Raw genomic sequence first — 13,973 nt, 5'->3', positions numbered from 1 at the left:
AAGCGCTTTACAGATTATTACCCCGGGCCGGTCCGGGTCCTTGCATGCCCGCATACAATGTATGCACCTTCTCCACTCCCTGGGGAGCATTCAAACAAGAGTTCAAGACTCAATTAGGCATACTACATAGAAATTCGCATCCTACCGGGTACCCATTTAACACCTGGGTAGAGAGTGGTGAAATTCGAACACACGACCCTCTGATTATTCAATTTTCAATTCAATTCAAGACTTTAATCCAGACACAGCTGCATATGCAGAGGTCCATTCAACAAATAGCATACATGTAATATACATCAAGACAAACATACAAAGATAATACAAAATTAATGACGATACATTCTGCATAATGCATGCCAATATAAGAAGTTTAAATAAACAGTTTGATGAACTTCAGTTACTTTTGAATAACACTTCAAATTCTAAAAAATGCCCCTTTTCTTTAATTGGCCTCACCGAGACATGGATATCGTGTGATTCTAACCACCCATTTTCATCAAACGGATATGATTTCGTAATGATTAACCGAGAAGACAGACCTGGGAGTTGGGTAGCGTTCTATATTTCACATGACTATGTATACGGTTTGTGATTATCTCAACTCCATGAACCCCACTGTCGAATCTCTTTTTATTGAAATTAATTATTCTGGTAGCAAAAATATGATTATTGGTGTACTTTATAGACCCCCAAACTCAAATACGAATGACTTTCTAACTTACCTTTCCGAAACAACAAATAATCCAGCTCTCGTTAATAAGGTTGTAGTATTTATAGGTGATTTTAACATTGATTTATTGAAACACAACAATATATCTCAAGATTTTCTTAAAACTTTTTTTCGGCCTCCTTCTTGCCACTGATTTCTAAACCTACTCGTGTAGTTAATGAAACTGCTACACTTATTGACAATATTTTCTGCAACATTCTCCCTCCTCCCGATTCTCCTATAATACTTTCTGACATAACGGACCATTTCCCGATTCTTATACTCATTTTTTTTTCATTAAGACGACCAATTAGACCGATACACTCCCGACAACGAAGACGTAGACCTACGCACGAAAATACAGCCAGTCTAGCTTCTTTCGATAATGTCGACTGGTCAGTTAGTATACAATTCTGTAGATGTTAATACGTCCTTTAACCTTTTTATGAATATAATTAATGAGAAATTAGACCTGCATATACCGTTAAAAAACGTCACTATCTTACGTTAGACTAATTAAAAAAATAACTTATTTTATAAACTCAAAATGAAAGGTACAGAACAATCAAAAATAAAATACACATTTTATAAGAATATACACTTACTAAAATATTACGCATTGAAAAGAAAAATTACTACACTCCCGACAACGAAGACGTAGACCTACGCACGAAAATACAGCCAGTCTAGGTGCTTCTTTCGATAATGTCGACTGAGTCCTTTAACCTTTTTATGAATATAATTAATGAGAAATTAGACCTGCATATACCGTTAAAAAACGTCACTATCTTACGTTCGACTAATAGAAAAAATAACTTATTTTATAAATTTAAAATGAAAGGTACAGAACAATCAAAAATAAAATACACATCTTATAAGAATATACACTTACTAAAATATTACGCATTGAAAAGAAAAATTACTTTGCGAGGCAGTTGGCTCTATAATATACAAACACGACATGCAAAACACATGGAAGGTTCTAAAACAGACCATGAATCTCTCCAATAATAAATCAAGTATTTCCAAAATTAGATTTAATAATATTATTGTGGATGATGGTGACAACCTTTCAAATATTTTTTAATAACCATTTCTCTTCCATTGGCGCAAATCTGGCTAAAGATATTCCTCCCGCGACGAAAAGTTTTTCGGACTATCTCGGCCCGCCAAATACAAATTCAATATTTTTTGCTCCAACATTATAATCAACAAGTTATTGATATCGTATCTGGTTTTAAAAAAAAAGCCCTGGCTTTGATGAAATTAACAATTTTATTTTAAAACCGTAATAAATTCTATTGTTTCCCCGCTGGTGCATATATTCAACCTTTCCTTAGAAAATGGTACAGTTCCAAATCAAATGAAGATAGCCAAGGTTATTCCTTTATTTAAAAAAAGGTGATAAATTGGATGTCGGTAATTACCGACCTATCTCTTTTGTCCACATTTTCTTAGATCCTTGAAAGAATAGTTTACGTTAGAACCGAAATTTTTTTGTCAATGCATAATATTTTATCTGATGTTCAATTTGGGTTTCGCGAAAAGCACACCACTCATGCCCTGATGAATTTTGTCAACAAAGTAGTCAATGCTGTAGACAAATCTAGTCACCTTGTGGGTATTTTCCTGGACTACTCCAAGGCCTTCGATACCATTAATCATGAAATCCTACTTAAAAAATATCTCACTATGGTGTGCGAGGGAAGGCCTTGGAGTGGTTCAGGAGCTACTTATTCAACAGACAACAATACGTGTTTGTTAAAGATCACAACTCCAATTTGAAATATGTTAACTGTGGAGTCCCCCACGGAAGCTTATTGGGCCCACTTCTTTTCACAATTCATATAAATGATATCTGTAGATCATCCAAAATTTTGTCCCTTATCTTGTTTGCAGATGATTCGACCTTATTTTTTTCTCATCAGAATCCACAAACTTTAGATGATGTTATCAATTCTGAACTTATTAATGTTAAATGGATAAGAGCCAATCGATTATCTTTGAACCTTAACAAAACAAATTAAATGTTATTTCGTATTCCATAGACAAGTTACCGATGAACATTATGTTTGATAATACCCCATTAGAAATGGTACCTTACACCAAATTTCTTGGAATAACAGTTGACAGTAAACTTTCTTGGAAAAATCATATTGAAAATATATCCAAAATAATTTCACGAAATATAGGTATTATTAATAGTCTAAAATCTTGCATTCCCTCCACATCATTAATCATGCTCTACTCATCCTTAATCTTGCCTTATCTAAAATACGGGATTCTTATTTGGGGTGATACCCATCAATATTTATTAGATAAACTGTTGCTTTTGCAAAAGAAAGCACTTCGTATGAGTTATAGTACATGTTTCCGTTCTCATACGGACCCACTTTTTCTAGAAAGTAAACTGTTGAAAGTCAAAGACCTGTATTTACTGCAGTGAGGGCACTTCATGTATAGTTATAATAATGCACTTCCCCATATTTTTGATGCCATGTTCACTAAAACTCAATTTTATCATAACTACCCCACGAGACAATCTGAAGAACTTCACATTCCACTTTACAGAACTTTACTGGCCAAAAATACATTCCTATTCAACGGTCCTAAATTCTGGAACTCACTAGCTAATAATGTTAAAGACAGTGTCTCCTTAAATATTCATTCAAACGTAAACTCAAACTTATCCTGCTTAATTCCTATAATTTTTCGCAACGGAACTAACACTTCATTATCTTGATTATAAATAAATAAATTAAAAGTTAATGTCGACAAAACTTATACTATGTTATTAAAACGAAACACACAATCTTCTCAAGAATTAAACATATATCTGGATAATAACATTATAAAACAAGTAAAACATATTAGGTATCTAGGAATCAAAATTGATGAGAATCTTTCGTGGAATTCTCATGTAAAGAACCTAAGTAAATCTTTAGCTTTTAAGTTATTTTCTTTGAAAAAGGTCAGTAATTTCACTAATACGAATGTTCTAAATAAAATTTATAATTGTACAATTCAACCCATACTGGATTACTCTTGTTCGGTATGGGGGAACTGTTCTGTCAGTAATAGGAGAATTTTGTTTAGATTACAAAAAAGAGCAGCAAGAATAGTTGAAAAGAATTTTGATTATACTCATAATGGTATTGACATTATTAAGAGATTGAAATGGCAGGTTTTAGAAAAAAGACGAAATTATTTCCTTGCATGTATTATGTATAACTGTGTCTATGGACATGCTCCGATACGTTTATGTAATTCTATTGATATGGTTTTTGATAGGCATCCAATGAATACAAGATTTGCCAATTCGCTCAACGTAGTTATACCTAAACCGAACATTGAGTTTCTTAAGAATAGCTTAAGATATGCAGGAGGAAATGTATGGAATAGTTTAGATTCGGAACTCCAGAATGCAACTTCAATATTGATACATTTAAAAGGAAATATAAGAAAACACACTTCTCGTAACACTCTCTCCGCTCTCTTTATGCCGGTTTGTGTTTTCAACTTTCAGTTTGGTATTCATTACCCAGTGCACATGTATGATATCTTTTGTTATTTTTATATATCTATGTTTGTTAATATCTATGTTACTCAATTTTGTTTTACTATAATTTACTCTTCCTGAATCTGAATTGTTAATGCACCTTTTCTGTACATTGTTAGATATTTACTATGTCTACAGGACCATGTTGAAATACAGTGTATAGGGGAAGGCGGGGTAAGTTGTGACAGTTTTTGCTTTTTGCATGTTAGAATTGATATGATTAATAATCTTGTCGAAATAAGTACCTTGCCTTGAAATTTAATTCTTCTGAAATATTTTCCACCTATATATAACTTTCTATCCCCACACTGAAAGTCACCGTGACCTTTGAAAAAAACGATGTCAAATGGCTCAACTTGCCCCATATATGGGGTAAGTTGAGCCACAAAAACTATGTACAAAATGTATGAGGGGAGAACCAGCATGTCAATTTTTTGTTTAAATTTTTTTCACTTGCTAATTCTCTATAAATACTAACATCCTTTAAAAGGAAAAGAGCAGTCATGTAAATTTGCTCCTTTCAGCAAGCATTTCAATCAATTTTTATGGTTTGTTTGTTTTTTAAGATACATTACCATAGGAATTACCATGGCTCAACTTGCCCCATGCTGTTTGGCTCAACTTACCCCAGTCCGAACTTAGTGCGATAATTTTGTATCCACACATTTATTATGCATCCATCATATAAAAGACTATGACAAGAATGAAGATCCATACCTGGACTAATAATGTTGTTATCATGTCTTTATTATATTTAAAGACATGTGTATTTATAAAGCACTTATCTATTTCACACTCTTTTTTACTTTTTTGGATGAAATTCATATTTTTCCCTCTAAAAAACTACTTTTTGCTTCAAAGTTGAAAACAATGTGGTGGGGTTAGGGGTTATGCTATGGGTCATCAATACATGACACCACCACAATGTCTGACTCATTCATTATTGGCCTGGGGCTGGTGGCTCAACTTGCCCCTATGCTCAACTTACCCCGCCTTCCCCTATACAGTGCGTATCAAAAAAAAACGGGACAGATTTGAAAAGTCTATAAAATTTTTGTTTCAAATAATGATGTCTATATTTTGGTGTTAATAGATGCTCTAAGGTCTTCTCTTTGAAATGCAATTTAAAAAAATAAATTTTATTCATGCTTGAGCGAACACGTGACGTTTTTGTTGGGGGCTCAAAAAGAGGCTTGCGCCATAATTGCACAATATGTGTAATACAATGATTAGACTTCTTGGTAATCAGGATACTTCCTCTTGACCTTTTCATTATCTGTGCCACAATTTTCGAATTATGCTGTCAAATTTCATTTACAAAGTTATTTATTTAATTGAATTAGGCCTATTTTATTTTTTCATTCAAACTTCTGTTACCTTTTAATTTTCCTTCATAAGTAACTGGGAAAACAAGATTTTTTTTGTCAACGCAAGCAAGAAGATTTAAATTATTAATTTGGAAAACTTGTGATTATTCAAATCGTTTTATTATGTGAAACAAATAATGTTATGTACTTTTGACCTTTGACATGAATCTATTTTTCAAGGGGTCATTAATTCCTTGACCAAGTTTAATTGCTTGACAGGAAACACAGGAAGGGATTCATGTTTTCAATGGCAATGGTGTATTGAGTCAATTTTGAGGGAGCTAGATATGGCAGATCGGGTAAAATGTATTAAAAAGTTGTGAGCCTGCGAAGTGAGCACGCAAATATTCCCATTTTTTAAAATTACAATATCAAATTTTGTGATAGATTTTGACATGATATTCAGAAAATGATATCATATTTTACTTTCTATCTTTCCTTATTTCCTGTCCACTTTTTTTTCTTGGTCATGATTTTTTTAATTGAGGGGGGGGGGGGGAGAGCAACCCGAGCGCCCGCCAATCTGTGTGGCTTTGTTCAAAAGGCACCATAACCTTTGTAGCACATAATGAAAGGATTTGAAAAAAAAATCCATGCTCTCCCATAATTTGGTTGAAAAAAAAATTCAGTTTGAAGAAGGAATATTCAAAGCTAACAGAGAGCATATTAAAAAGAAATAACAGAATCATTCAAGCAAATAAATAGATCTGAAAATGAATTTTGACCGCATTATTTGAAAATTATGGCAAAGATAATGAAAAGATTAAGAGGAAGTCTGCTAATTAGCAAGAAGTCCAAACATCATATTACTCATATTCTGCAATTCTGGCGCAAGCCTCTTTTTGAACCCCCAACAAAAACGTCCCGTGTTCGCTCAAGCATGAACGAAACTAAATTTTTTTGGTAGCATGATTGATTGATTGATTGATTGATTGATTTTATTTGTCAGGTAACTGTGAACAAGTACATGAAAAATATGAACAGTAGTGTATACCTTGACAGGATTGCCCATGAAAGCCGAGATGGCTTATTTCCAATGGGGTCCTAACATCAGTAATTGACAACAATGTACATATATATGAAAAACACCTATAGAAATCTACAAACTACATCAATTAAGTCTAGACCATTGAAATTACACGAAGAATTGTAAAACTTAATATATGAAAAGACAAAACAAATAAGTTTGCCATGAAAACCATTTACGCAAAATATGATTAAAATAATTGTAAAACAGGTTGAGTAAACGATCATTACTTCTAGGTTACATATGAAAATTATACTATAATCAGTTTTTAAATAGCGCTAAATGCATCGTAACTAATACAAGATTCATGAATCGTAAAACCTAAGATATGAAAAAGTACAAATAAGTTTGACATCAAACTTTCACGCAAACAACAGAAGATGATGATAAAATGTAAAACAAGTTGATTATTAAAATAAATCATAACTAAATAGTTATATATAAGACTACATGATACACATGAAATTAGAAAGAATATTTAACATTACAGAGTGGGGACATTTTTTAAGTGTTGTTTCAATACTCTTTTAAATTGTGTAAAAGTCTTAACCGATTTAACATGATTAGGGAGGGAATTCCAAAAATGTATACCATTATAATAAAATGTGTTGCCAATTTGACCTTTTCTCATAGGTACAACAAAGTTAAACAGACTATTTCTTGTTTCATGCTCGTGAATATTAGATGACCGTGTAAAGTTTTTTGAGATGTAATGATATTCGTTTGAATAGAAAATTTTATGAACATGGTGAAGTATAAGTTGTTGCGACCTCAAGTCTATGCGAAGAAGGCCAGCTTTTTCGATTTCATTCTTCCCAACATGTGTTCTTGGGTGTAAGCAAGTAATAAATCTAACAATCTTATTTTGAATAATTCTAAACTTTTTTTGATCAACCTTTCCAAGACTGCAGTACCATGCTGCATTAGCATAATCAAATAAACACTGTATTAATGAAAAGCTTAAAATGCGTCTGGATTTCGTATTCATGCAATTTTGATACCGGTATAGAAATTTCAAGCGAGCATTAGCTTTTTTGACAATAGAGTCAACCATAGACGTACATGAGAGATCACTATTTAATATCAGGCCTAAATACTTCACGGAATTCTGTCTCTTAATTAATTGATTGTTATAGTATATATTGAAATCATCTGTATGCTTAGACCTAGCCCGCGAACAAAACAAAATACTTTCGGTCTTACCAACATGTAAGCTAAGCTTATTATCTGTCATCCATTTAACACAATTTGATAATTCTAAGCTAAGTTTTTCACCGATCAGCTTAGGACTTGTATCAGAATAGAGTAAAACACTGTCGTCTGCATATAAAAGTAATTTACTTTCATTAACACAAATACACATATCATTAATATAGCACATAAAAAGAATGGGACCTAATATGCTCCCCTGAGGAACTCCACACTTTATAGGCATAGAATATGAGAGTACATTTTGCATGGATACCACTTGGCGGCGATTTGTCAAGTAAGACCTAAACCACTTTAAACATGCTAAATTCAAACCCATCACTTCTAATTTCTTTAAGAGTATTTCATGATTAACCGTATCGAATGCTTTTTGTAAGTCAAGAAGAACCATTCCAACATAACGGCCTTCGGAAATTTCATTCCTAACAAAATCCAACAAGTGAATTAAACATGTTTCAGTAGAATAACCATTCCTAAAACCAGACTGAAATTCATAAATGATTTTGTATTCTTTAAAGTATTTCTCAATTTGAGAATACACGCATTTCTCCAAAATTTTCGACACTATGCTTAACACACTAATAGGTCTATAATTCCCAACATGAGTTTTGTCTTTCTTTTTGTGTAATGGTGTGACTTTAGCGATTTTCATTTCATCAGGGAAGGTACAAGTTGAAATAGATAGGTTAATAATGTAAGTTAAAGGAATAAAGACGTTTTTTGCACCATCCTTTAAAAATCTAGCAGGAACCAAGTCAAGTCCGGTACTTTTTGATATTTTCAACTTGGATAATTCATTTAATACAAACTTTTCTGTGACAGGAGAAAAATTAAAACAGCCTTTTTGTATACCTTTATTGTCGTAAAGTTTTTTTAAATTAGGACTGTCGGCCCCAAACTCACTTCTGTCCGTAATGGGGAGCTCACAAGCTAATTTATCTGCCACTGTTGTGAAATAATTGTTAAATTCGTTGGCTATCTTTAGATTATCATGACAAAGTTCCCCTTTAATATTAATAACACTTTTCTGAATATTTTTTTGTTTGTTTTTTACACCTAACTCTTTGAGATTTTTCCATAATTTCCTAGAATCATGTTTATTGTCTTCAATTTGATTTTGGAAAAATTCGTCTTTAGCTTTCCTCACTTTCCTTTGTACCACATTTCGCAATAGTTTAAATTTCCTTTCGAGTTCTAAATTACCAATATCTTTTTTCATTTTCCTGAAAGCTATATTTCGTTGTCTTATCAAACTAATAATTTCACTGGTCATCCATCTTTCTGTTCTTTGCTTAATTCTTACTTGTTTTAAAGGTGCACACTTATCAACTACTGACATGAAAATACTTTTGAAGTGTGACCAAGCAATATTCACTTCATTACATTCAAATATAACAGACCAATTGATTTGAGATAAAGCGAAATTAAAATCATTTTCACAATAGTTTTTCATACATCGAATGCTTATAGTTCTATGCTGCCCAAATACAGGCCTGATAAGTTTCCTTGAACAATACGTTAAAAAGTGATCACTTAAGCCAATTTCAAAGACACCACTTTGACAAATATTTTCTTCTTTACTACAAATTACATGGTCTATTAATGAAGAAGTGGTAGGTGTAGTTCGGGTGGGTTTTGTTATAAGTTGGCTCAAACCATATAAATTCAAAATATTCTTGTATCTTTTGGTCAGTGCTGATTGTTGTAATAGACAAATATTCATGTCCCCTAAAAGAATAACCTCATCATCTTTTGTTAATATGTCCAATATATCATGGAGAGAATCAATAAAGTGATTGTCTCTGGGGGGTCTGTAGACTACACCTAAAGTAATAGGCTTTGTATGTGGTAATAGAATGTCGATCCACAATGATTCAATACCATCAGGTGTAAGATCTTCTCTTAGATTAAATGCAATATCATTTTTAATATAAAGGCAGACCCCACCACCATGGTCGCCTGCACGATCTCGTCTTAATATAGAATAACCATCGATATAAATTTCTTCATTATTTATGGACGAATTCAACCATGTTTCTGTAATTGCAATTACTGAAATTCTACTTTCATAGAGAAGGACGCGTAGTTCAGGAATTTTATGTAAAATGGATCTGATATTTAAATGAACGAAATGCAACCCTTTTGCTTTAAATATATCATTAAATGATTTGTATAAAATAGCCTTATCAATTCCAGTAGGTGTGTTAAATTCAGGGATAGGAGGTGCATTAACTGTTGAGGTGGGTTGAACATCAATTAAGGATTGTGTAAAAATTGAGTCACAAAATGGCGGCAATGAACAGGTTAAACATATCCAATTCTCATTTGGGTTTTGATACAGCCTAGTATATTCATTTAAAGAGATCTCGAGACATTTAGTGTGATACCACTTTTGACAAGTGGTACACAACAGTCCATTTTGGTTATTTTTAACGGGTTTCTCGCAATGACCACAAGGGAATTTATAGTTTGGACCGGGATTTGTTTCAACGTCGCCAGACAATAAAACACGAAAAAAGACTTGATTATGTTCCTGATATATTGCTGTTTGAAAGGTGGCCACGGAATTATGATAATATAAAATCCGAGAGCGAAAGTATTTTACGCGCTTAAACGATTTGATAGTAACATATTCAAAACCAAATGAGACATGGAAAGAACATAAAAATGAAATTAACAAATAATAGAAAACAAAATTCATGACATAAATATGAGCCACGCACACACACACACCCCCTTACAACCCTCCCCACTCCCCACTCACACAAACGAGTCTAGGCCTACATCTTATTCATTGACTCAACAAAAGTAAATAATGTCCTGGAGGGTCCATGAAGCACTTGTATAGTATACGCCTGCATCTTCCATGTCCAAAAGTGAGAATTGTAGCTGGTATATATAAATGCATTTTTTGTATTAGCAAGAAATTTATCCACATTCAGTGTGCTGCACTCAACCCAGGTGAGGTAAATGGGTAACCAAGCTGGCAGGAATTTATTCCTTGGAACGCTGAACACGGAACAGCTGCTCTGCCAAAGCCAGGGTAGTTCTGCTGCATTACTGAAGAGTTTAGAGACTTCTGATATAAAGCGCTATATAAGCAAGTGTATATACAATTCAATCTGATGCTCTTCAAAAACACAAGAAATACGCCTGATGCGGAAGACTACAGCTTCTAGGACACACCATGGACTAGAGTAGTAGGTCCATGAACACACATGTGTAGAGAGACAGAGCGAGAGAAAATAAAACAATATCGACGAGGTCATCAAGATAAAGGAATGTTAATAGTCCTAGTGTAAGCAGGGAAGTGAGAGGAATAATGTGCATAGACAAATGTGTGCAGAAAAGTGTAGACAAAAATAGGAGAGAACATCCAAACGGCAAAAGTAGATGATTGAGTATATGTGGTGCAGAAGTGAAAGTATTTTATATAACTGTAATTGTTAGTGCTAAACACTCCCTTTGTGTAGCAAAAAAGTTATCAATTACTCAATATCATGGCTGAGTGGGCATCAAAGTTCTGCGCCTTGTAGAGGTAGCTGCATGTACTCAAACAACAGTGAGTAGGTAGCAAGATGAAAGTCATGAAACACAAAATATCCTCATGCGAAAACGGTCACATAATCCATGAAAAAGCACGTTCAAAACACAAAAGTATCTTCAAAAGACTCCCTGAGGGTTATATAAAAAGGTGTAACAGTATTGTCATGACATCTAAGGTGTTAATCAAGTCCACGGAGGTAAACTTGGAGAGCACTGCTACACAGCAGCAGCAGCAGCAGTGCACCCTCCATCTCAATGAGATAAATTGAAAGACAAGACCTTAGAGCACCTATTAACACCAAAATATAGACATAATAATTTGAAACTAAAATTTTGTAGACTTTTCAAATCTGTCCCGTTTTTTTTTTGATACGCACTGTATTATCTGAACATGCTTATCCTGTATAAAGATTTTTAAATAAATAAATAAATAAATTATAATCCTTACATTTTTCACTTTTATTGTTTTATCTTTTTTCATCTGATATTGTCAGGCGCGGCGGAACACTTTCAGTTTTTTGGGGGCAAAATCCCGAAGGGGCACAATATTTTTGACAGCGTGAGATACCGAAGCGATCGAGCGGGAGAGGGCGTGGGACCCCCCCCCCCCACGGTAAGGACTTTGTGTAAAAATTGAGTTTAAAAGTTACGTTTCTAAGAGAATTCAAAAATAAATTTCTTGAGAATTAAACATAGAATTCACTACGAAAGACTATACTCAGAGTTTATGAGAACCTACGCGCAAAACGATCGCATAATTCGGAATGTGGTTTTCGTGTCTGATCAATTAAATTACGTAATACGCTGATATTGACTCAAAATACCAGAAATTACATTTTTCATGCAATATCCTTTCAGAAATATTTAATCATGTACATTTACATACACGGACGACGCGAGAGAGCACAATTATCATAATTTTCAAGGAGTGTATTAAGCAGAAGAAGCGTAACAACAGAACCAAAATACATTCTAATGAATGTCTTTTTAAATTCAAAATGTCAAACTGTTCTGACGTGGCAGGCGACGATAAGCGCTTAAATCCCCATTCTATTTAAATCGTTTCTGACCTCAGCATTGGAGAGAGTCCCTGATTATCCATGCATAGGCAAAACGTTTCATATTTTGTATAACTGGAGGAAAAAGAAATATGACCTGCTTAATTATTGTCCAACAATTTAAAACTTTTCTGAAAATTTAAAACATTACTCGATTTATGTGTTTCCTTTGGCATGTTTTGTATGGCTGAGAAGCACTTTTGGATGGCCCCTTCAAAATCTTCTTTTTTCTTTACATATTTTCTGGGGAAAATGTGACCATAACTAGGAAATGATGAATATCAAATTCCAGGAAATATTCATTTGTAAATAATCATGAACTAACAAACTACGGCAGTTCATAATGTACATTATGTAACATTATTCAGAAGAAAACAATTACATTCCAACAGCGGATGTGGTTGACGGTACACCATGTGGAGTTTTCGAAAAAAAAAAGTGGATAGAGGAAGAAGTGAAATTGATATAGGAGGAAGTAGACAGTTGATAGTCGAGTAATTTTTTGTTCAAACGAGCGTAGTCCTGATAAAGACAGTAAACCAGAAAAGGTTGAAGAAGAGGCTTGATTAGTTGATAGATGAGTACTCCTGTTCTGCACTCCATTCGCCGACTCAAGCTAGCATCTTCTCATTTATCCAATAAGCAACTACTCAATCCTTTATAACTCTTTAAACTTTTCGGTTTTACAGCTATTTTCAGATTCCATATATTGCTCGAGTAACTAGCGTTCACGCGCGTTGGTGATATCGGGTCCGGGGAGCGTTTCATGAAAGGACTTGTATAGGACGTTTTATCCGACAAGTCCTGTTTTATCCGACAGTTACTATGGTAACAATGCTTCTCAACCAATCAGAATACAGGAAAGTTGTCAGATCTTACAACTTGTCGGACGAAAATATTGATGAAACACCACCCCGGTCTGAGCGTTTCTGGGCGACCGCGCGTTTGTTAGCCGACACAGCCAGCATGCAATTTTTTTAGTCTGAAATGTATTCATTATAATAGGCCCCCATTCCACAGAACGGAGACCATTGAAAGATCACTGAAAGACTTAAAATTGGTGAGGTCTTACAGCGGTTTTCAAGATCAATGAAATTTGTCATCTCTGTGAAATGACTCAGAAAGACCCCTCAAAGAACTCTGAACGACTGATGGATATTTCTTGTCGTACTGGTCTTAGACTAGTCCTCTCGAGATCTTTCAATGGTCTTTCAGAGATCTTTTATGCAATAAGTGATCTTACAGAATTCTTTGCATGGACTTTGCCTGGTCTTTCAATGGTCTTTCAATGATCTTTCAATAATCTCTCATGAGTCTTACAGTGATCTCCGCAAAAATCTTGAGAGACTGCCGAAAGATCAATGAAAGACTATGAAGACCTTTGAAAGTTCATCGAAAGACCGCTGAAAGACTGCTGAAAGACCACTGAAAGACAATTTTCCTGTAAGACCGTTCAAAAAGTTTTGGAGCCCATGAAGACCACGAAGACCACTGAAAG

The sequence above is a fragment of the Lytechinus variegatus genome, chromosome 10 (genome assembly GCF_018143015.1).
Source record: "Lytechinus variegatus isolate NC3 chromosome 10, Lvar_3.0, whole genome shotgun sequence".
Lineage (NCBI taxonomy): Eukaryota > Metazoa > Echinodermata > Echinoidea > Temnopleuroida > Toxopneustidae > Lytechinus > Lytechinus variegatus.
The sequence above is the reverse complement of the archived record's forward strand: the minus strand, read 5'-3'. Positions refer to the sequence as shown.